This window comes from Ascaphus truei, chromosome 5 (assembly GCF_040206685.1).
Source record: "Ascaphus truei isolate aAscTru1 chromosome 5, aAscTru1.hap1, whole genome shotgun sequence".
NCBI classification, from domain to species: Eukaryota; Metazoa; Chordata; class Amphibia; order Anura; family Ascaphidae; genus Ascaphus; species Ascaphus truei.
The window spans coordinates 250466004-250491019 of record NC_134487.1 but is presented as its reverse complement, the minus strand read 5'-3'; positions in this window follow the sequence as shown (position 1 = coordinate 250491019).

Genomic DNA, 25016 nt, shown 5'->3' with positions numbered 1-25016 from the left:
GGCCTTGCCAGTGGTCCTTGTTCCCAAAAAGGATGGAACCAACCGGTTCTGCATAGAGTACACGCAGTTAAATGTACAGACAGTGTCGGAGGCCTATCCCATGCCACGGATGGATGAGCTGTTAGACGAGCTCGCTGGGGCAAGATATCTGACCACCCTGGATCTGAGCCGGGGGTAGTGGCAGATCCCATTGACCCAGGAGGCACGGGAGAAGTCTGCCTTCATCACCCCAAGTGGCTTGTATGAGTTTTCTGTCATGCCATTTGGGATGAAGAATGCATCGGCTACCTTCCAGTGTCTGGTCAACTGCCTGCTAGACGTAATGCAGGGGTATGCTAGGGCGTACTTATATGTCCTGGCGGTCTTTAGTAGTTCCTGGGCTAACCATCTTACTCATGTAGCGGCAGTCCTAGCCCTCATCCAGGAGGCCGGGCTAACTTTAAAGCCAGCTAAGTGCCAGATAGGGATGGTAGAGGTCGTATATCTCAAACCTTGGCCCGCAAAGGTGGAATCCATTGTGGAGTGGCCAGGTCCCAGAACTAAGAAGCACGTGCTAGCCTTTTTGGGGACTGCTGGGTATTACCGCAAATTTGTACCCCATTACAGTGCTGTGGCCAAACCCTTGACTGACCTGACTAAAAAGAGGTTCCCTCACACAGTAACCTGGTCACCGGTGTGTGAGGGTGCCTTCTCAGCTCTAAGGGCTACCCTGGCAAGCGCTCCGATCCTAGCAGCTCCCGACTATGACAAGCGGTTCCTGATTCAAACTGATGACTGTAACTTTGGCATTGGTACAGTGTTGAGTCAGGTGGATGCCGATGGGGTTGAAAACTCCATCGTGTACCTGAGCCGTAAGTTATTAGATCTGGAAGATGCTTATGTTACGGTTGAGAAAGAGTGCCTGCTATAGTATGGGACCTCAAGAAGCTTCAACCATATGTGTATGGCTGCTCGTTTACAGTCATTACTGACCACAACCTCCTGAGCTGGTTACAGCGGGTGTCAGGGGATAACGCCAAGCTGCTGCGGTGGAGTCTGACCCTCCAAGAATATGACTTTACCGTTCAGCACAAAAAAGGGAGTGAGCACGGCAATGCCAATGGACTTTCCTGGCAAGACGATCCCAGGCCGGCTTAGCTCTGACCTTCAAGCGTCACGCTTGGGGATGAACCCGTTGGGGTCGCTACCCCAGAGCTCTCTGCTTAAGGGTGGAGGTGGGATGGTAGGGGGAAATATTGCTGCTGTTTATAAAGGTTAAGTCTGCCATTACCCCTACCTGTCAGTAATACATTGGTATTGTATTATATGTTATGTATATATGTATACAGAGCCTGCAGAGAGTTACAGAGGTGTTGCTGTGAAAGGGAGAAACTGCAGTTTCCAATCCAGTGCAGGTCTCAGGCCTGAAAAACAGTCCTGTAGGCACTGGGCAATGAGAGAACAGGGGAAATCTCTGCAAGTAGGTCCCTGCGACTGGTTAGGCAGGGTATTCCCCAGTTGGGTATGTGTGATGTTTGTGTCTTTTGTATAGTGGTGGATATGTTTTTCCAATAAATTAATTTTATAAGCTCTCGTGTTCTGTCTGGCGATATTGATCCCTGGTATTAGTCCTGGTCTCCCGTGACACTGGGTAACCACAGTAGGACTAGCAATTACTGTGGAGAAGTTTAAGAATATGGATTCGAATCAAGGATATGTGTTTTACACATAGCTGGGAACTCCGCAAAAACTTGACTTAGAAACTGGATCCTTAGATGCAGTATCTGGGAACACAGACTTAGCAAGGGAAGGAGAGAAATAGCAACATGGCTCAAAAACAGAGGCCAGGAACCATTTCATTTTAGTGAAATGTGAATTTGTCCTCAAAGCAGGGACCCTGGAATCAGTCAAAGGAGCCTCAGAAATGGCAGGGGAATCAAAGAAAGCTGAATGCACGTTGAAATCTAGGGCTTTAGATCTTGGGGATTGAAAGAACACAAAAAGGGTGCCCCAAGGGGTTTACTAGCAAGACTCGGTGCACAGAGGGTCTTCAACAGAGCAGAGAGTCAGGCCTGAATGTGATCCATCTTTTTTCCCACTCCAGTCCAGGGATAGGGCCCGGTCTAGACCCACCTCAGCGGGGTCCTTGTTTGTGGGGCTGAGCTTACTAGAAGGGACGTGCTCACCAAAAAATAGGACCGAACCACAAAGCTGAGGTGGGGATAGAGAAACACCAACCTGAGGCCGCGAAGCCAGGTCTTGATTGTGGATTCCGTCATCGTGGGTAGCCGGTCAGGGTTGGAGGTAGTAGGGTAAATGGTATCTAGGCTGGGGCCAAGGCAGGTGGCAAAGGAGCAATGGTCACGGTCACAGGCTGGGGTCAAGTTAGGCGGCACAGGAGGATGGTCGAGGTCACAGGCTGGAGTCGGTACCAGGAAATGCTCCAGCGTAGGAGCTTCAGCATTGGAATGGCCACTGGAAAGAGGACAGAAACTAAAAGTAATGAAGGCCTCTGGAAGTATGCAGAAAAAAGGAACAGTGCGCAACTAAAACTGGATAACACGTGAAGTGGAGGCAATAGTTAATAAACTAAAAAACCAAAAATAACAACATTTTAATAAAACTATTTGTGACAAAACAACATATATCGTGAACATATAAACACAGGATATAAAATCCTCAGTGGGAGAGACGGTTGACTATGGGGATGAGCTGGTATATATATACCCACTGCTCATATAGGAGCTAATGTCCTGTATGGATATAAGGTATACAGAGTAGAGTAACAATTAATTGTAAGGAAACAAAAACTGTTAGTAGGACTAAGCACTAAAGAATAGCTGTTAATGAAGTCATAATAACTAAATACATACACTGGCGACACACTTTATTCGAGCTTGGCTAGTCCCACGAATTCGGGTATACCCGGGTGTATTGAGGTTTGTGACTGTTTTCTGCCCGAGTGCATTGGGTTATTTTCCAGGCAGGGATTGAAGCATTTTATTCCCGCTGGCTGCAATACTGCACAATATATATATATATACTGCATTACAATTCATGAATTTATGCCATCTGGTAGACACGCGAAGCATTGCAGCCTATTAAATCCTAATCATTATCATTTAACAGATCAGCCGCCCGTCAGCCAGGCATGAACCCAGGCTGGGAAGGCAAACGCAACGGGGCTTGTCAGAGGTGAGGAGCGGCGCATTCCAGGTATCTGCCAGGTACATACTGGGTATTTGCTCTAATAAAGTGTGTCGGTGCAGTATACTGCAATATGTGAATACTCTACACATATATATGTTTATTTATTGCCTTGCCTGTGCTCCAACTTTTTGTTTATGTTTAAGCTAATGTATCAAGCTGTGCATTGCCTCTGCAGTGTCTCCTTCCGTGATGCCCAAAATTCATGTAACCTCTTTAGACTCTGCATACTGAATAACCTATTAAATGACATTCTCAAACCCCCAACCCTCAACCCCCCTCGCCAGCCAGCCAAATTCCCACCAATGTACCTGAGTTAACAAAATGTAAGGTTTGTAACACTGCATACTTCACATGCACGCATGGACAATAATAACTACCATCCCGCAACCGACCCAATCACCAATAAAGGATTAGTCTTCGAAACAAGATTCAATTCAATTGCGAAGTGAAACAAATTAGGAGAGAATTTTATACAGGTTTTATTTCTCACCACAGTACTGTAGGACTGAATAATAGAATAACACGTGTGTGTGTGTGTGTGCGTGTGCGCGTGCGCGTGTGCTTGTGCGTGTCCGTGTGCGTGTGAAGTCTGGAACGCATGGACATCACCAAATGCTGGGTTTCCTCCTTTGTGATGTTTTGCCAGGCCTTAACTGCAGCTATCTTCAGTTTTATTTTGTTCGTGGGTCTTTCTGCCTTAAGTTTTGTCTTCAGCAAGTGAAATGCATGCTCGTCAGGTTAGGATCAGGTGATTGACTTGGCCATTGCAGAATATTCCACTACTTTCCCTTAAAAAACTCCTGTGTTGCTTTCACAGTATGTTTTGGGTCATTATCCATCTGTAAAGTGAAGCGCCGTCCAATCAACTTCACTGAATCTGAGCAGACAATATATCCCTATACACTTCAGAATTCATCCGGCTGCTTCTGTCTTCTGTCACATCATCAATAAAGACTAGTGACCCAGTGATTTAATAGGCTGCAATGCTTCGCGTGTCTACCAGATGGCATAAATTCATGAATTGTAATGCAGTATATATATATATACTGTGCAGTATTGCAGCCAGCGGGAATAAAATGCTTCAATCCCTGCCTGGAAAATAACGCAATGCACTCGGGCAGAAAACAGTCACAAACCTCAATACACCCGAGTATACCCAAATTCGTGGGACTAGCCGAGCTCGAATAAAGTGTGTCGCCAGTGTAAGTTGGCCTTGGTACTGAAGAAGTTACAATTATGTATCAATTTAAGCTTTTCATATTAAAACTAAACGCGCAGTGTCTGGTGTTCTACAGTATTGTCCTGAGAGTTCCAAGATGAGTGCACAACTGAAGTCCGTGTTCCAAAAACCTGACAGAAGGTACGCTTATTTAATATGGGCCGCGATTAATGCAACTGATGATAAGATGGCAACAGTTGTTCAAATGTATCAGTTTTTTATCGAAAACTATGACTTTTACAAATTTTCACCAGATGCTCATGTGAGGAAGCGTGCAATAAGGAAAAAGTTATGTATTGATCCGTGTTTTTTCATATTGATCCCGGTGTTATTGGAGGGTATTGGTGTGTATCACCGGATTTTTCCCGTATTTTTGATCATGGAGACTTCAAAAGGTGAAAGGTCATGTTTAAACCAACTAAGAAACGTCAGTCGCTGGCAAGCAATGCGTCAGCTTCCAATAACGGTCTGCTGTCAGTGAAAACCTGGTGACCGGCAACCCTTGCTGTCTGTCCCCGCCCGGATACCTGCAGCCTGAGCCGGATTTCACATACAGATTCCAGCAAGCTTGCATGTACCAAAGCGATTTCCAGCCTCATCCGCTGGCACCTGTCAACTACTGCTGCGACACACTTTATTCGAGCAAATACCCAGTATGTACCTGGCAGATACCTGGAATGCGCCGCTCCTCACCTCAGACAAGCCCCGTTGCGTTTGCCTTCCCAGCCATGGTTCATGCCTGGCTGACGGGCGGCTGATCTGTTAAATGATAATGATTAGGATTTAACCTCAATACACCCGAGTATACCCGAATTCGTGGGACTAGCCGAGCTCGAATAAAGTGTGTCGCCAGTGTACGTGTATAATCAAGAATACGGGACTGGCAGTGGCACGGATTACAGAGAGGTGTGCTATGTAGCTCCCTTCCCAAAGAGGATTACACGCAGGTGCAGAGAGGTGATGCTCGGCTAGGGATGATTAAAAGCACAATGACTAGCTTTCGAAACGGAATGGTTCTGGAGAGGTGTCGATAAGAGGTTTAAATCCTTGAGCGAGCCTTGTGTGTGTGTGCGTGGGGGAGGGGGTTACAGGGTACATCTGCATGAAGGATTAGCTGTATAGTAAGTCAAAGACATGACATATTTTCAACAGGCAGGTCATCATAATAATTTGAACCCCACACCCCAAATACATAAAAACCACACAAATCAACCATTTGCAGTCAAACGCACAGTGTCACAGTCAAAAGCTACAGCACAGATTGAATATCGTAATATCAAGATGGTTTAGGCAGGCTTGTGGAGAAAATAAAAATAAAAAATGACGAGAATTTTTTTTTTTTTGGTCACTGACTCTTGAACTTCGCAAGCAAGCAGTGGTGAAGCTATAGACGCATGCGCAGTAATCATCAGCTATGTAGCAAGCAGGAATGTGATTGAAACCAGAAAGACACACATTCAAAGGAATGGTGTGGGAGAGGTGTACTGTACTGTAGATAAGATAAGAAGTTGAAATACTGCAGTGCAGTAAATTAGCCTGTGTGTGTGCGGGGGCGAGTGAGGGGAGAGCGCTGTATACGCTGAAATGTGATACTGTTACAGTACATGCCTATGCGTTTCAACAATGTTCAAATGAGACATACAGCACTGCAAATGCATGTATAAATATGCAAATTTTCAATTACTGCGCGCGCACACGCAGACTGTGAACTGACGTACTGTAGGTTGAACTGCTAAAGTATTAGACTTTGAAGACAACAGCTCGCGAACGCCCCCCTGAGTTTTTAGACGATATTGCAGTATTGCAGACAGCGCTAATAAAATGCTAATTTTACGAGCGCTAAAATACCGGAACATATACCGGAAAAAAAAAAATACTGCACCTGCCCACGGTTATCAGAGTTGCGCTGATACGGCCGCACTAGGATAAAGGCGGCCGCAGCTGTATGTTTATACAAGTGTGTGGATAGATAGATAGACAGACAGACAGATACTGTACTGCATTCTGTGAATTCAATATACTGTAATGTTTGGATCATACTTGACACCCATTCGCACTACTAACTGCAAACCCTAAGCCCCCATTGCCAATACAGCGTTAGCTACCAAATATAGACACCAAGTAAAAGAAAAGTTAACCAAAATACAGTAGGATAGAATTTAACACGTTTTTTTTCTCACAGCAATAGGACTAAATACCAACACCACAATACAGTACCTCAACAGTAAGGTCACCATGATACTGTCCTTGCTTTGGGCAGATTTGAAAACTTTTATGATTATTTAGACACCTTCAGGGCTACAGTACAGTATCTAACATTTTCACCAATGCAAGCAACAATAATTACATATATTCAGTATAAGGCCTATTTTGTAAAATAATCTGATGAATACATTCTTACTACATGCCATTAGCATGTCCATTTAGCTGTAACACAATGGGCAAAACACTGGCAATGCCATATATACAGTTGTTGCATTTTTGAACATTAAGAGTGTTTGCCCAGAAAGCTCGTATTCACTTTACTAGTTGTTCCATTTTGCCAGGTTTGATGACTTTCCTCAGGTGATGTTACATCTCATGCCACACCAGTTCAATGGGTTTAAATTCTGCAACACCATGAACACATTCAGCCTAGTCCTTGTCCTCATGTAACATGCATTACAGTGAGTGTCACTCAACCTAGCCTGTGTCAGCATCTAACATGCAGAACAGGGAGTGTCACTCAACCTAGGCCTTGTCAACAGGTAATATTTATTACATATGCTAGCCCTTGTCCTAATGTAACATGCAGTACAGTGAGGGTCACTCAACCTAGCCCTTGTCAATATGTAACATTCGTTACAGATGCTAGCCCTTGTCCTCATGTAACATGCAGTACAATGTGTGTCACTAAACCTGGCCCTTGTCAGAATCTAACATTCATTACACATGCTATCCCTTGTCCTCATGTATCATGCAGTACAGTGTGTACTCATTCTTGCCCTTGTCAACATGTAACATCCCTTACACATACAACCTTGCCCTTGTGTTCATGTAACATGCATTACAGTTAGTGTCACTAAACCTAGCCCTTGTCAGCATGTAACATGCAGAAAATATTCAGCCTAGCCCTTGTCCTCATGTAACATGCAGTACAGTGAGTGTCATTCAACCTAGCCCTTGTCAGCATGTAACATGCAGTACAATGAGTGTCACTCAACTTAGCCCTTGTCAGCATGTAACATGCAGTTCAGTTTGTCACTCAACCTAGCCCTTGTCAACATGTAACATTCATTACACATGCTAGCCCTTGTACTTGTGTAACATGCAGTACAGTGACTGTCACTCAACCTAGCCCTTGTCAGCATGTAACATGCAGTACACATTCAGCCTAGCCCCTAACCTCATGTAACATGCAGTACAGTGAGTGTCACTAAAACCTAGCCCTTGTCAACATGTAACATTCATTACACATGCTAGCCCTTGTCCACATGTATCATTCAATACTGTGAGTGTCACTCAACCTAGCCCTTGTCAGCATGTAACATGCAGTACAGTGAGTGTCACTCATTCTTGCCCTTGTCAACATGTAACATTCCTTACACGTGCAACCTAGCCCTTGTCCTCATGTAACATGCAGTACAATGTGTGTCACTAAACCTGGCCCTTGTCAGAATCTAACATTCATTACACATGCTATCCCTTGTCCTCATGTATCATGCAGTACAGTGTGTACTCATTCTTGCCCTTGTCAACATGTAACATCCCTTACACATACAACCTTGCCCTTGTCTTCATGTAACATGCATTACAGTTAGTGTCACTAAACCTAGCCCTTGTCAGCATGTAACATGCAGAAAATATTCAGCCTAGCCCTTGTCCTCATGTAACATGCAGTACAGTGAGTGTCATTCAACCTAGCCCTTGTCAGCATGTAACATGCAGTACAATGAGTGTCACTCAACTTAGCCCTTGTCAGCATGTAACATGCAGTTCAGTTTGTCACTCAACCTAGCCCTTGTCAACATGTAACATTCATTACACATGCTAGCCGTTGTACTTGTGTAACATGCAGTACAGTGACTGTCACTCAACCTAGCCCTTGTCAGCATGTAACATGCAGTACACATTCAGCCTAGCCCTTGTCCTCATGCAGCATGCAGTACAGTGAGTGTCACTTAACTTAGCCCTTGTCAGCATGTAACATGCAGTACACATTCAGCCTAGCCCCTAACCTCATGTAACATGCAGTACAGTGAGTGTCACTAAAACCTAGCCCTTGTCAACATGTAACATTCATTACACATGCTAGCCCTTGTCCACATGTATCATTCAATACTGTGAGTGTCACTCAACCTAGCCCTTGTCAGCATGTAACATGCAGTACAGTGAGTGTCACTCATTCTTGCCCTTGTCAACATGTAACATTCCTTACACGTGCAACCTAGCCCTTGTCCTCATGTAACATGCAGTACAGTGAGTGTCACATTATTACACATGCTAGTCCTTGTCCACATGTAACATGCAGTATAGTGAGTATCATTCAACCTAGCCCTTGTCACCATGTAACATGCAGTAGCCCTTGCCTAGCCCTTGTCAGCATGTTTTTCCTACAGCTAGATGGGAGGAGACACAATAACTCACGATCACCGACTTGAGATTCTGACTGGTATTACATATAACGCCTAATATCAAATTTCTGCCCGCCTCCAGGTCTCACTCCCAGGTTAAATCACAGATAACTCGCGTAAATTTAATGGAAAATCTCATGTAAGGTACAGGCTCAGGTCAGGAAAACCCCGGATACAAAAAGGCTACATCTGTACTGAATATACTGTATGCATTGTACAGAGCCATGACCACTCCATCATAACTCTGCGTGTGGATTGGTTAATTAGTAACTCATTTGAATTACAGTGGACTGGCCATTTACACAATTTTCTTTTTTTGCCAAAAGTGCAAATCTGAATAAGCCATACACACCCCATTAGTTGTACCATAGATGCTACTACTGCTAATTCACCACAGTGAGATCCTTGAGCAATTAAAATTAACAATGGTGCATTATAAGGGAATGGAAAACATTCAATTTGTGCATGACAATTATACTAACAATCTACAGTATAACAATTTTCAGTATTATTATTATTATTATTATTATTATTATTATTATTACTGTTTATTTGTGATGTGCCAGCATATTCTGCAGCATGGTACAATAGGGTACAGTAACTCATCAAACCTTTTGAGCAGTTAGATAGATACATAGAAGGATAAGATGAAAATGTTTAACATCTAGATATTACCAAGAAAATGTGTTTACAAATAATAATATTACTTGCATGTCGAACAGAGTTACTGTATAACTATGTAATCCCTAGAGCAGCAGAGATGGCAGCCATTTTCTTCTAACCCCGTAGAACGAGGTAGCCCATGTTTTGTTCATCTTTTATATAATCTCTCCTGGCCTCGGTAACTCATAGCACTTAGGACTTATTATTACTTTGTGTTTGAAGTGCTTTGAAGGTTAAAATCAACACATTAGATATGCTTTGAAGGTTTGCTGATAGTAAACAGTGTGCACTGCTAGCACTGCTAGCACTGCTAGCACTGCTAGCACTGCTAGCACTGCTAGCACTGCTAGCACTGCTAGCACTGCTAGCACTGCTAGCACTGCTAGCACTGCTAGCACTGCTAGCACTGCTAGCACTGCTAGCACTGCTAGCACTGCTAGCATCAGTGGTTTAGCTCCAATCGCTATAGCTGTGGCCAAGAACAGCAATGGTTGGGGGTTCTAGTCCTGTTGGATCTGACAACATTATAGTCAAAAGGTTGGTGCCTTAGGCTTATCAACTGTCCATGTAGTTAGAATGGAAATCCTTTTAAGAAATGTGTTATAGGGCTCTTTTAAATATACTTTGCATAACCACTAGCATATCCCCTAGCCAGGTACCTCAGGTGTATTTGGAATGGACATCTCCGTGTCCAAAGTGAATAAGCAAACAAACAAAAACCCGATGGCCAAGAATAAAACAATTTGAAATGAAACAATAACCTACTAAAAATAATACATTGCAGTACCACTACTCTTAGCAGCAATTACAGACTCGAAACGCTATTTAAACGTGACAAGCCCACAAGGTGTGTCCATGTAATCAACAAAAAAATAAAAAGATACCTGTATGTACAGTACTGTAGTAGGAAAAAAGTGTCCAGAGTATATCCAAATGTAAAAACATATCAAGTGAATAAAAAAAGAGAAAGCGCAGGAACACACATAGGGAGTTATTCTGTAAACTCCCGGATCTGCACGGAAAGCCCCATTGACTTGAATGTCGTTCCTGCGCTTTCTTTTTTTCCCCCTTCTTTGCATAAACTGTATGTGCTGAGTACCTGAGTTCAGCTACAGGACTTATTCTGTTGGAATACTTTTTTTGAGCCAGCATATAGACATTTTATACATCTGACACATTTTTACATTTGGACATATTCTAGTCTACATACTGTACAGTATAAGCCCCATAGTGTATTAAAGTTTACTAGAAAAACATAAAATCGGTAAAACAGTAATACCCTTACAGGAAAAAAAAATCTTTATAGCGTTATTACCCAAATCCTAAGGCTGGTCTAATATCTGTATCTGAAGTTTCCTGTCATTGAAAGAATGTATGGGAATAAAATGTGTGTTACATTATACAGAACAGTACAAAAGATGTATTACTGCAGCAATAGTCTCAGAATACTGTGCATTGAATATAGGTTAAAGACACACTAGCACCACCTATCATTACTGTACAAAGGAAATCACACAACACCATTTTAAAAGAAAAAAGACAGCACAACCTAATGTTATAAATGCAAAATGCAAGCTGGTCAAAAGTATAAAAACGTAAACTTTCCCTGCAGCCAAGATATTATCTCTTACTCATATTTTTTTGTAGAGGTGTTCCTCAAGACATTCATTCTCAGCATATGGGACATGTAATTGATAGAGGGAGAGCCAACATAGCGTAATCTAGTTTTAATAAAATCTAAAAAATGTAAAATATGCACATTGCACTCACATTCGGGCAGCAAAAAATCTTTAGGCAATCTGACATATGTCCTCACCATTGCGGCACCTGGTAAGCGTCCTCTCCTAGACTTCTGGTGCACTGCTTCTGCATTACATGGTTTCTATACGGTCTCACAATCAAAACAGATCACGATCAGACAGCTGCAAGCTCTGCACATGTGTAGTTAGCACCCTAAGGGGCCTATTCACTAAACCTTGATAAATTCAGTGCATTGGAGAAAGACTTCTTTTGCATTGTTTTACCGCACTATAATACATGTGTCAAAATGGTATTCACTAAGAAAAATCATTATTTTTTTTAAAGTGCGGTAAAAAAATGCAAGATTGCGCGACTTTTTTTTTTTTAATCTTATCGCACTGAAACTGATTGTTTAAACTGCAGCCTGAAAGAGCTGCATGGAGAGAGCTGCATATCAGTGCACTGCTCTTACAGGCGATCGTGCAGTTTAAATAATCATTTTAACAATAGTGTACAGGAGCAGGGGGTCTCCTGACCTGAACTGCATTGATTTCAGCCTCGGGACACTTTCTACCCGAGTTACAGAGCTGCAGAGGACAGTGATGAGGGTGGTCTTCATCCTGGCAAGGATAAGTGAAACTTTAATTTACTTTATGCTGGCTGGTTTTATTTTTAATGGGCAAATGCATTAGGAGGGCAGGATGCAACTCTGACTCTTTAGTTATTAAATGACCTTTTGCAAAATTTTGACTTTTTTTTGTTTGGCTCTCTTCTACAAATGCACTATAATCCATATCTAGGTAATCATTATTTTGCAGATTACTGTACTGTATGTGTTGTATTTATTTTAATGTATTGCAGTGTAATGTTTTATTTTTAATAGGGAAAAGCGCTATTAGCCATCTTTAGTTAATCGCACTTCTACCCATTCCAGTTGTTAGTACAGGGGGTGGATGAAGGTGGTAGTTTCCCCAGGATGGTGTTTAGGCCTTGCAGGAGGGTAGCGCGAGGGGTTAACCCCGTCATTACCATACCGTTTATAACTGTTAAGGTAATGAAGGGGGTTAACTTCTAGTACCACCCTCCCGCAAGGCCAACCATTCACGGCTGGGCAACTGCAAGCTTCACCCACACACCCTGTACAACAACAAATCAGTGCCTGTTATTTAACCCTTTCATTACTTTAGTGGTTAGCCGCTAAGGTATGAAACTGGCTGCAATTTTATTTTTATTGCACATTATTGATACCGGATGATGGCGAGTCCCCCGGAGACCTGCGGGGACTCTCAGAGACCAGTGGGGACCCCTGGGAACCCCCAGGAACCCATGGGGCCCCCAGAGAAGCGTGGGTTCACTGACAGTTACTGGTATCAATTCTTTGCAGTAAAACTAAAAGAAACTGTTTTCATGCTTCTTGCAATTCCTTTAGCTGGTGCCAAAATATTACAAGTTTTTATAGTGCGACACGCTTATCACAGCTTAGTGAATAGCAGTTTCTGGGTATTTATAAATGCGATTTTGGGTATTTTTTGGCTTATTGTATGAATTGTTCTTGCCAGAGTGTTATAGTACAATAAAAAAAATGAAAGCAATATTGCCCTGTTATCGCAGCTTTGTGTATAGCAACACAGGCAATATTGCACTATAATGGTATTTATAGTGCTACTGTATACATTAATTATCAAGGTTTACACTGGCGACACAGTTTATTGCACTGCGGCCAGATCCGCAAGCCAGGAGATTTCCTGGCTTGCTAGTGGCCGCCCCTCGGCGTGCCGCGCGTCACTGACGCGCGGTCACGCGTCATCGGGAGCGTGCGCCCCCTGCACGCGCGTCCAGGGCTCCCCGAGGGAGCCCTGGTGTCCCGCGATGTGGGGGACGGCGGCAGGGGGTTCCGGGGGACCCGGCGGACCCGGCAGCGGGAGGGAGAGCGCCCCGATCGGAGGGCGCTCTTCCGCTGCTTCGGCGCGTGCCCGTCACCCTCCGGCGCGCGCCAGGCTACTGCTGCGGCCGAGAACGGGCAAATGCTCGAATAAACTCGGCCGCAGCAGTAGCAAATAAGCCCCTACAGGTATGTGTTTCACTGTGGCTATCTCAGGGGTACAAAGAGTGACTGTGTCACACTATCCCTATACACCCTAGTGCTACAATTAATTTTAAATGACAGTACTACATACTGTATATAATATTAGACTAAAACATAATTTAAAATGTCAAATATAATGAGAACAATAAAACCATCATATGAAGCATATATAACATTTCTGGTCTAGTGCAGAGGTGCGCAAACAGGGGGGAGTGCCCTCCAGAGGGGGGTGTATGGGGTTACAAATGCCCAGCAAAGTTCTTGAAGTATTTACATTAAATGCCTGGGAAGCGACAAAGGCCTCTGTAACTTTTCCTTACCTTGGTTCAGACGGCTTCAGGTGATGCGGTGACATGATGCCAGAACACCAGAGCTAAGGTACGGAGGGGGGAGGGTGTAAGGAGAGAGCAGACAGCCAGCAGGGGGGGCAGGGGAGAAAGATTGAAATCCCATGGTCTAGTGAATACTATCTCAAAGCAAATTAGAACATTTAATAAACGTCTTGGAAAGATTTCAAGCATACAATAACACTAATATTATAATATAATTCATCATCAAATAAGGCTTTCTGCTGCAGAGAGAGAGATCCGGCTCTCCCTGTGCAAATCTCGCCCGTAATTTTTTTTTAATTACATTTTATTACTAGTGTAGATGAATAGGGGGTCTGGAGTAGAACTGTGTTGATTTGAGGTTTGGGGACCCCTGCTTCCCGAGATACAGGCCCCGTTATGGGGTGCCGGTATCTCCTAAACATTTAACACATTCGTTACCGTAGCGGCTATCTGCTATGGTAATGAAGCTCCTTTAATGTAATTTTTATTAATAGTGTGCAAGAACAGGGGTCTCCTGAGATGAAGCGCTTTGATTTCAGCCTCCACAACCCCCTGCTTCCCGAGTTACAGGCCCTGGTATGGGGCATCGGGTTTCAGTCTCGCCGCCATTTTTAAGTCGTCCACGTCACGTGACCGGGGGATTTAAATAATGAAGGAGATACCGGCATCCCATATCTGGGCCTGTAAATCAGGAAGCAGGGGTTTCCCGAGACTGAAATCCATGCGGTTCAGCTCAGGAGACCCCCTGCTCCACTACACTAATAATAAAAATTACATTAAAGCAGCTTCATTACCTTAGCAGATAGCCGCTAAGGTAATGAAGGGGTTAAGGCACAATAGCATCGTTTTTGAGGGTAGAGGGGGTGATTGAAGGGGATATTTGGGCCTTCATTCAGCCCTTTGCCTCCAATTAATATTAAAATATGTACTAACCACCAATACACAACCCAGCCACCCCCTGTGCCCCTCATAAAACCATCATTATTTTTTTTAAACACAGGATTGATACAAGAGGCTGGCAGGGGTGTCTGAGTGGTCCCCGCGGGTTTCCAGAGTCCCAAACGAGGTCCCCGGGTTGTCACCTCTGGGATTTTGGGGTCCAAGGGGGGTTCCCATGGGTGTCTGTGAACCCTTGGGTGGTTCCCATGGGTGTCTGGGGCCCCATCGGGTGGTCCCAGTGGGTTTTCCCCCCACGGGTTTCTGGGGCTCCTAAGGTGGTCACTGTGGGTGTCCGAGGGTCGTCAGGTGGTTCATGTGGTTCATGTGGGTGTCTGGGGGTCCTTGGGTGGTCCCTGTGAGTGCCTGGGGGTCCTTGGGTGGTCCCTTTGGATCCTGTTTTAAAAAATCAAAGACATTGCAATAAATACACTCCCCCCCAACACATACAGTTTAGTAGCAGTGTGCAAGACTTTTTGGTGGGGACGTGGCATTTACATTTTGGGGGGATGTGGCGTTTACAGAGGCCCCGTGCAGGGAGCATGAGGCCTCTGTAATTTACTTACCCGGCTTCAGTCCACGCGAGTGTGTGTAAGTGTGTGCTGATTGCGTCTCACCTTTCACCATTGTGTCCAATATTTTTGGAGAAGCAACTCTAGATGAGGTTTAATACAGATAAATGTAAGGTTATGCATTTGGGAAAAAAGAGCAAACAGGTGACTTACAAATTAAATGGGGATAAATTAGGGGAATCCTTGATGGAGACGGATTTAGGAGTGTTTGTAGAGAGCAGGCTTGCATTGACAGGTTAACAGGTAAATAAACACCATTATGCCCTTCTATAAAGCATTAGTAAGACCACTCCTTGAATATGGAGTACAGTTTAGGGCAGCACTCCATAGAAAAGACATTATGGAACTAGAGAGAGTGCAGAGAAGAGCCACCAAATTAATAAAGGGGATAGGTAATCTGATTTATGAGGAGAGGCTTGCTCAATTAGATTTGATTGAATTAGAAAAGAGTCGTCTAAGAGAGTATATGAAAACTATATACACAAGAAAAAATTCAACACAAGAACCACTGGGTGGAAATTATTATATTGTGCCTGAGCTGTAAAGACACTGTGGGCAATATTTACTAAGCAGTGCCAACCTATAATATAACTTATGCCACATAAGACACCATACATCATACTCCAGTACTGCTGGTGTTGATAGTACACCTCTATTAACTGCTATTGCCCCATTCATAGTCAAAATCATAGTATTATTTTGATAGATGTGGTCAGTCTGCCTGTAATAGACCCTTTATTTTGTTTCAAACTTTGCCAACAGTATCAAAAACTGCATGGACGATTTTGGAATATACAGTATCCGACAGGCATTTTATAAAGGAAGAAGAAGAATGAATTTAGAAGATTGAATGTACTGTATGCTATTTTCATTTTGCAGGTTTTTTTTCATTGTATTTTTGAAATTGTATTTTTTTCATTGCATTGATTGCCAAAGTATTTATGTATGCAACGTTAGGGCTATACATACATACAGTGACAAGGAATGCATTTTTTGGAAAATGCTTGCTTTTATTTCTTTTAAATGTATTTTGGTTGTTTGCTTTTGATTATTTCTGCTATTTCTTTTGTGTTTTGATTTTTAATTATGGGATTTTTTTGTTGTGTTTTCAATTTTTTATTTATGTTATTATTTTTGTGATTGCTTTTTAATTGTGGTTTATTTTGGCTGTTTTCCATTATATGGGTATGATGTACCAACGTGCCAATCAATTGGTTTATTGGCAGTTGTAATGTGTTTATTTTTCTATGTAATGTGTTTTATTTTGGTTGTTAAAGCTCATGCTTTTTTGGGAAAATTATCTTAAGAGTGAAATGATAAGGTGCATGAGGATAAATAATGGGAGCACAAAAATATCAAAGAAGATACAAAAGATTCCTCTTAATTGCACTCTATATACTATTATTTTCACATTTAGAACAAAGTTGTCCTAATAAGACAATGTGCTAATAAAGCCTATGTTTGGCCTGTGGATCAGTAGACTCAGTTAAAAACAAAAACAATAACATTTTATTATATCAAAAAATAAAGTTGTGACTTGGTGAATTAGTTACAATGTAACTAATTGTGTAAAATCCTCTTGTAGGGGTAAAGTGGACTTGATACTCTATATTTTTAATTTACAGACTGGTAATCACATTAATATGTGTGTCTGTGTTAGTTTAGGTCCACTACGACATCTCAGTATAATTTTCAATAGTACAGGTAAGTGAAAAAGTATATATATTTAGGCACAGTTCACTATGGGTAAATTGCCCTATGTTGCAAAATGTATATATATATATATGTGTATTTACACTCTCGTTGTTTTCCCTATATTGCTATGGTATAATACACTTTGGAACATTAAGCATATTGGTCATTTAATTGCATTTTTCCTTAGATTGTATCACATAGTATCCAACTGGTGTATAAGTGGCTCATTCCATGTTTAGATAGAGTGTTTCCAATATTAGCCAGTGGTAGTGGGGTTTCTCACAAATAGATATATGGACGCAAAGTATTGACACTATAGTGGTATATGCAAAGGGTCTCTATTATAAAGTGTATCTATATACAGTATATAGTCAAAATTAACATAGGGTAACAAAAATATATATTGTTTGCTCTAAGGTTATAACCATATATGCCTGATGGCAAAAAAAGTGATAGTGCTATCTATACTAGCATAATCAGAGCTGTGTGTGTCTGGCAATAAACCACTTCAAATTAATATGTGGGATTGTATAAATACATCCAAACAGAAAACACACATGGTCTCAGCGAACCTGACTATACAATGATCAAACAGAGTAATGTTGCAACATCCACTTTACAAAAGGTCACGGCGGACCAAAACTAGGAACCAGAAGTTATACTTGTATGTGTAGTATTTGTCATTAGATTACATACATGTCACAGAGTTGCCATGAACAGAAAATGTGGGGTGAGATAGTTTAGCACCCGTATACTGGCCCTATTTCACGAAGCTGAGATGTCGCCTCCTGTGATGTCAGACTCAACGTATATTATGATGCGTTTCATGTGTCTCCTCCCATCTGAAGTAGCATGGTTACACCTGACTTGTGTGCAACATCCCATGAGTGTGTGTTTGTGTGTGTGTCTGTGTGTGTGTGTTTGTCTGTGTGTGTGTGTCTGTGAGTGTGTGTGTGTCTGTGTGTGTGTGTCTGTGTGTATGTATCTATGAGTATGTGTGTCTGTGAGAGTGTGTCTGTGAGTGTGTTTCTGTGTGTGTGTCTGTGAGTGAGTGTGCATGTGTCTGTGAGTGTGTGTGTCTGTGAGTGTGTGTGTCTGAGTGTGTATGTGAGTGTGTGTGTCTGTGAGTGTGTGTGTCTGTGAGTGTGTCTGTGAGTGTGTCTGTGAGTGTGTGTGTTTGTGAGTGTGTCTGTGAGTGTGTGTGTCTGTGAGTGTCTGTGAGTGTGTGTCTCTGTGAGTGTCTGTGAGTGTGTGTGTCTGAGTGTGTGTGTGTGTGTGTGTGTGTGTGTGTGTGTGTGTGTGTGTGTGTGTGTGTGTGTGTGTGTGTGTGTGTGTGTGTGTGTGTGTGTGTCTGTCTGTGTGTGTGTGTCTGTATGTGTGTGTGTGTGTGTGTGTCTGTGAGTGTGTGTGTCTCTGTGTGTGTCTGTGTGTGTGTCTGTGAGTGTGTGTGTCTGTGAGTGTGTGTGTGTGTGTGTGTGTGTGTGTGTGTGTGTGTGTGTGTGTGTGTGTGTGTGTGTGTGTGTGTGTGTGTGTGTGTGTGTGTGTGTCTGTATGTGTGTGTGTGCGTGTGTGTCTGTGAGTGTGTGTGTCTGTGAGTGTGTGTCTGTGTGTGTGTATGTGAGTGTGTGTGTGTCTGTGAGTGTGTGTGTATGTGAGTCTGTGTGTCTGTGAGTGTGTCACCCTCTCCCTATCACCCTCACCCTGTCACCCTCACCCTCTCCCTCTGTCTCCCTGTGTCACCCTCTCCCTTTGTCACCCTCTCCCTGTGTCACCTTTTCCCTGTGTCACCCATTCCCTGTGTCACCCTTTCCATGTCACCCTCACCCATTCCCTGTCGCCCTCACCCGTTCCCTGTCGCCTTCACCCTTTCCTTGTCACCCTCACCCTTTCCCTGTTGCCCTCACCCTCTCCCTGTCGCCCTCACCCTTTCCCTGTCGCCCTCACCCTTTCCATTTTGCCCTCTCCCTCTCTCTGTCACCCTCTCCCTCTCTCTGTCGCCCTCACCCTTTCCCTGTCGTGCTCACCCTTTCCCTCACCCTTTCCCTGTCACCCTCACCCTTTCCCTGTCACCCTCACTCTCTCCCTGTCGCCCTCTCCCTCTCTCTGTTGCCCTCACCCTTTCCCTGTCGCCTTCACCCTTTACCTGTCACCCTCACCCTTTCCCTTTTGCCCTCTCCCTCTCTCTGTCGCCCTCATCCTTTCCCTGTCACCCGCACCCTCTCCCTGTCACCCTCTCCCTCTCTCTGTCGCCCTCACCCTTTCCCTGTCGCATTCGCCCTTTCCCTGTTGCCCTCTCCCTCTCTCTGTCGCACTCTCTCTCTCTCTGGTGCTCTCTCTCTCTGTTGCTCTCTCTCTCTGTCACTCTCTCTCTCTCTGTCGCACTCTCTCTCTCTGTCGCACTCTCTCTCTCTGTCGCACTCTCTCTGTCGCACTCTCTCTGTCACCCTCTCTCTGTCTTTGTATCTCATTCTATCTCTCTGTGTGTTCTCTCTCTGTGTCTCTCTCATTCTCTCTCTGTGTGTGTTCTCTCTGTCTCTGTCTCTCTCTCTTTCTCTGTCTCTCTTTCTCTGTGTCTCTTTCTCTGTGTCTCTTTCTCTGTGTCTCTCTTTCTCTGTGTCTCTCTTTCTCTGTGTCTCTCTTTCTCTGTGTCTCTCTCTCTCTGTGTGTCTCTCTCTCTGTGTATCTCTTTCTCTCTGTGTGTCTCTCTCTTTCTGTGTGTCTCGCTCTCTTTTTGTGTCTCTCTCTCTCTCTCTCTCTCTGTGTCTCTCTGTGTGTGTGTGCCGCTCTGTGTGTGTGTCTCTCTCTCTGTCTCTCTCTCTGTCTATCTCTCTGTCTCTCTCACTCTGTCTCTCTCTCTCTCTGTCTCTCTCTCACCCACTCTCTCTATCTCTGTGTCTCTCTCTCTCTCTCTCACCCACACTCTCTCTCTCTCACACTCTGGATCTCTTATTTACCCTATATATCTTAACTGCCCTATACCTACACCGAAATAACCTATACTGCTTTCTTCCAGATCTGACTCTCGAGCTTCACACGGAAGACATTGGAACCCCCCCTAACCCAGACGACAGGTAGGGAACACCTCCCCTCCAATGTATAACCATGCGGGAATGAGGGTACCTGGACATTGAGGGACTGCGGAACAGGTAAGATCCCAGGCGGGATTGCTGCTTTAGATATTGTGAAGCGGGGGCGTCCAGGCACTAGTTATGGGGTTCAGGAAACTAGTCATTCACATTTGGCTTTTTTTTCTAAAGCCGACATTTACACACACATACACACATACACACACAAGTAACAAGGAATAATTGTAGTACACTGGCGACACACTTTATTCGAGCTCGGCTAGTCCCACGAATTCGGGTATACCCGGGTGTATTGAGGTTTGTGACTGTTTTCTGCCCGAGTGCATTGGGTTATTTTCCAGGCAGGGATTGAAGCATTTTATTCCCGCTGGCTGCAATACTGCACAGTATATATATATATACTGCATTACAATTCATGAATTTATGCCATCTGGTAGACACGCGAAGCATTGCAGCCTATTAAATCCTAATCATTATCATTTAACAGATCAGCCGCCCGTCAGCCAGGCATGAACCCAGGCTGGGAAGGCAAACGCAACGGGGCTTGTCAGAGGTGAGGAGCGGCACATTCCAGGTATCTGCCAGGTACATACTGGGTATTTGCTCGAATAAAGTGTGTCGGTGCAGTATAATGTAATACAATAAATAAACTAATGTCAAAAACGAATGTTGTTTTTACTAGGAATTTATTCTTTTTTTTTAGAAAGCGGGGCTGGGGGCGGGACTAGGGGGGGGGCTGGGGCGGGACTAGGGGGGTACTGGGGCGGGACTAGGGGCGGGGCTAGGTGGCAAGTATATTTTTTGTTCTGTGATTAGATTTTTTGGTGATTTGTCATCCACTATATATATATATATATATGGCTAAGGCAGAGGAGGCACTTTCCAACTGAGAACTTTATCACAGACTAAGACGAATGCAGGCTGTGAGAGGCTAAGCCAAACAGAAGAGCGGACACATCTCTGTTTCACCTGGTGGTGCAGCAGCCAGAAGCAGGCAGGCGAAGGCTCGGTTTCCTGGAGGGACTTCCTTTTGCGGGGCACCAGACTGGGTGGACGTCACTTCTGGTGGAAGGAGACCGCGCAACGTGTGTGTAGGAAAGGACACCATTGCTGATCCGGACGCTACCACTGGCTTATGAGGGCCTATCTCATAACTGCATATATTACCGTTACACTTGTGAGTGGGCATTTGTCTGTTTTTAATGTTCCATAAACTTATTGTTATACTTTAATGCACTAGGTGTGCGCCTGTTTTTTTCTCTTTTCTTCCATAGGTATCCATAGGGAGTTGTGATCCCTTTCAAACGGCTGCCTATACCTGGATGCATTCATCTGGAACGGGACTCTGTGATTTTTAAGTTTTTTTAAGGTTTTTTAAAAGGTTTTTTGGGGATTTTTCCATTGAATATATATTTTTTATATATTTTTTATATTTTCTATTTTTTCTATTTTTTCAATACATTTTTTCGTTATGCATATTCTATATTAAAAGTATTATTGTTATAACATGTTTTATCTTATAGTAACATAGGTTCTATTTTATATTAACCTCCCTTGGCCACCCCATAGGTTGTTTTAACACAGTAGGCTACCTACTCACAGTTAGGCAGGTTGTTTTATTAGGCGCTCCTTTATAATCTTTGTTTTGTTCTGATATATATATATATATATATATATATATATATATATATATATATATATATATATATATATATATATATATATATATACATATACAATGGCGGCCGCCTTTAGTCTAAATCGGCTAGATCCGCGTCTCTCAGATAATCTCGGTCTGATGCATTTTTTTTTTGTACGGAGTGAATTGCGTTATTTTAGCACTCGTGATATTAGCATTTTAATCTCGCTGTCTGCAATACTGCAATGCCGTGTAAAAACTCAGTTTGCGAGCTGTTGTCCTGGAAGTCTAATACCTTCGCGGTTTAACCTACGTCAGTACACAGTCTGTGTGTACGCACGCAGTAATTGTAAATTTGCATATTTAAAGTACTGTATACATGCATTTGCAGTGCTGTACTGTACAGTATGTCTCCTTCGAAAATTGTTGAAATGCATAGGCGTGTACAGTACTGTAACAGTGTCACATTTCGGCATATACAGCGCTCTCCCCTCACTCAGGATAATTAACTGCACTGCAGGGTATTTCAACTTCTTATCTTCTCTACAATGCAGTACATCTCTCCCACACCATTCCTTTGAACGTGTGTCTGGTTTCAATCACATTCCTGCTTGACAGCAGGTGATTACTGCGCATGTGCCTGTAACTTCGCCCACCACAGCTTGCTTGGGTGAGTGACCAAAAAAAAAAAAAAAAATTCTAATTTTTTAATTTTTATTTTCTCCACAAGCCTGCAAAAACCATATTGATACTGTATTATGATATTCAATCTGTGCTGTAGCTTTTGACTGCGACCCTGTGTGTTTCACTGCACATGGTTGATTTGTGTGCTTTTTATGTACTGTATTTGGGGGTGTAGGGATCAAATTATTATGATGAACTGCCTTTTGAAATTATGTCATTCTTTGAACTGCTACACAGCTAATCCTCCATGCATCCCGCTCCCCCACGCACACACACAAGGCTCGCTCAAGGTTTTGAAACTCTTATCGACAGACACCTCCACAGAATCATTAATTTTCTGAAGCGAGTCATTGAGATTTTAATCCGTTCCTAGCCGAGTGTCAATCACCTCACTGCGCCTGCGTGTAATCCTCTTTGAGATGGGAGCTACTCTTTGTGCGTGTAATCCTCGTTGAGATGTATAAAGAGAACGTAATGAAAAAGATGTGACAATTGAAACATGTCGTTTCTGTATTGTGTCCGTGCGTTTATCTACACTTGGTGGTTATTGTGCAGTGTGTTTTCAAATGCTTACGTACATGACATAACATGTAATTTTGGCAACGTAATAACATTCATTCATGCACATGAGCGATGTTAACACTCAATGCATGTTTGTATGAAAAGACCCAAATGTGTTAAACATCATTAACATTGCAATGTATGTGATTATTTATTCTCTCACTTCATCTTCATGTTGATTACTACATTTTCACATGTGTATGTATAAGTGAAAGATGTATGTTGATTTGACGTTCATCTAACATTTGTCAAAATGTTAACACCATTCCAAAGTATAGTTCTTTGGATTCTCTACTTCTCCTAAATCATTCAACACAATGACAATGTAGTTAATCAAAGTTTAATTTCATTCACGTTAGTTATTCATAATGATCATGATCCTTTATAACTACTGTCAACATATGAACATAAATGAAGTGGACATTTGCATACGCACACATTTCAGCAACATAGTGTGTGTGTGTGTTGTATTTTTTGTGTGATGCATTTATTTATAACAGAAATAATATAAACCAACATAATAATGTTGCTTTTATCATTGGCCTCACTTAGCTATGTATGTGTTGAACGTTTACGAATAATACTAAACTATAGTTACTCGTGTGAATTAAATGTACACACAAATGTTCATGTTTTAATGATCTGTACCTAACATTCATTAGCTTATGCATGTTAGGTTACCACTACAATTTAGGTGATAATATAACATTCACACGACTAAACAGTTTCTATCACCTCCCTATTGTTATTGTGTACGTTCAGATACAATGTCTACGAGTTGTTATGTAGCATTTACATTCTTTGACAAGTCACACGTGAGATTATAATATATAGTAGATTAATGTGTTTGCTGAGTGATAATGTTGGTTGCATATATCACATGGCAATACATATAGGGGCCTATGCAGAGAGCAGCGAATTTTAAAATTGGCGAATTTATTAAAAAGTAGCTTTTTTGGAGAGTTTTAATCTCCATATGCAGAGAAGTGCGTATTCTGCTATGTTTAACATGGATGCGTGTGGCGAGTTTAAATTGGCGAGATGCGCGCTTCAGAAATGTGTTAAAACAAATTTGCGCCTTTTTTTTCCCTTTGCAATGGCTGCGAGCGGCAGTTTTTTGTGGCGAGGCAAAACGGAGACAATCGCGCCATTTTATTGGCGCGAACAGCCGCTAGATGCCGTTCGCGCCTCTCTGAATACGGATATTTTTAAAACTGGCGAGATTGAGGTTCTCGCCAGCCGCGAGGCGAGTTTTACAAATAGAAAAGAAAAATTGGCGCGTTTTTCGGAACTCGCCATTTTCTGCTGCTTTCTGCGCGATTTTCTCCAAAAAATGGCGAATTTCGAAATAGCGCTGCTCTCTGCATAGGCCCCATAATGTTAGTAGAAAAGAAAAAAATATCAATATAAGTTCTAACTTCAGTGCTTAGCAACATCATTATGATAATTAAGTGCATAGTAAATATTTGCACAATAGGATAACATTATGTAGTGATTGTTAATCTGCGCACCAATCATTGAAAGCATTGTTACATATTTATTATAATAGTTGTTCGCTAGTCGTCAGATTCATCTAATATAACGATTGGCCCATCTGAAATCATATATTGGTCCCATGTATTCATCCTCGACATCTGTGAAATACAGCAAACACATGATGTTCAAAGATTGCACATTTATATATGTCTCAGCATGACAACGCTTAACACATCTCTATATGATTGTGGATATTCATGCATAAGTGACGTATATGATTAAACCGCAAGGATAAAACTACAGATAGTGAACTATCTAATTTTTTTAATGGTGTTGCTGGCATTACTACTGATATGTTTGTTCCGGTGCCTGTATACATAATAATGTGCGCGCACAACGTCTGTTGCGCGAGCACATCACGAATGTGTGGACTAAGTCTTAGCGCATGCGCAAAACGATGTTTACGCTGTGCGTTCAATACATGTCCCTCCATGGTGCTGCTAGCATTACGCATATCATGGCTGA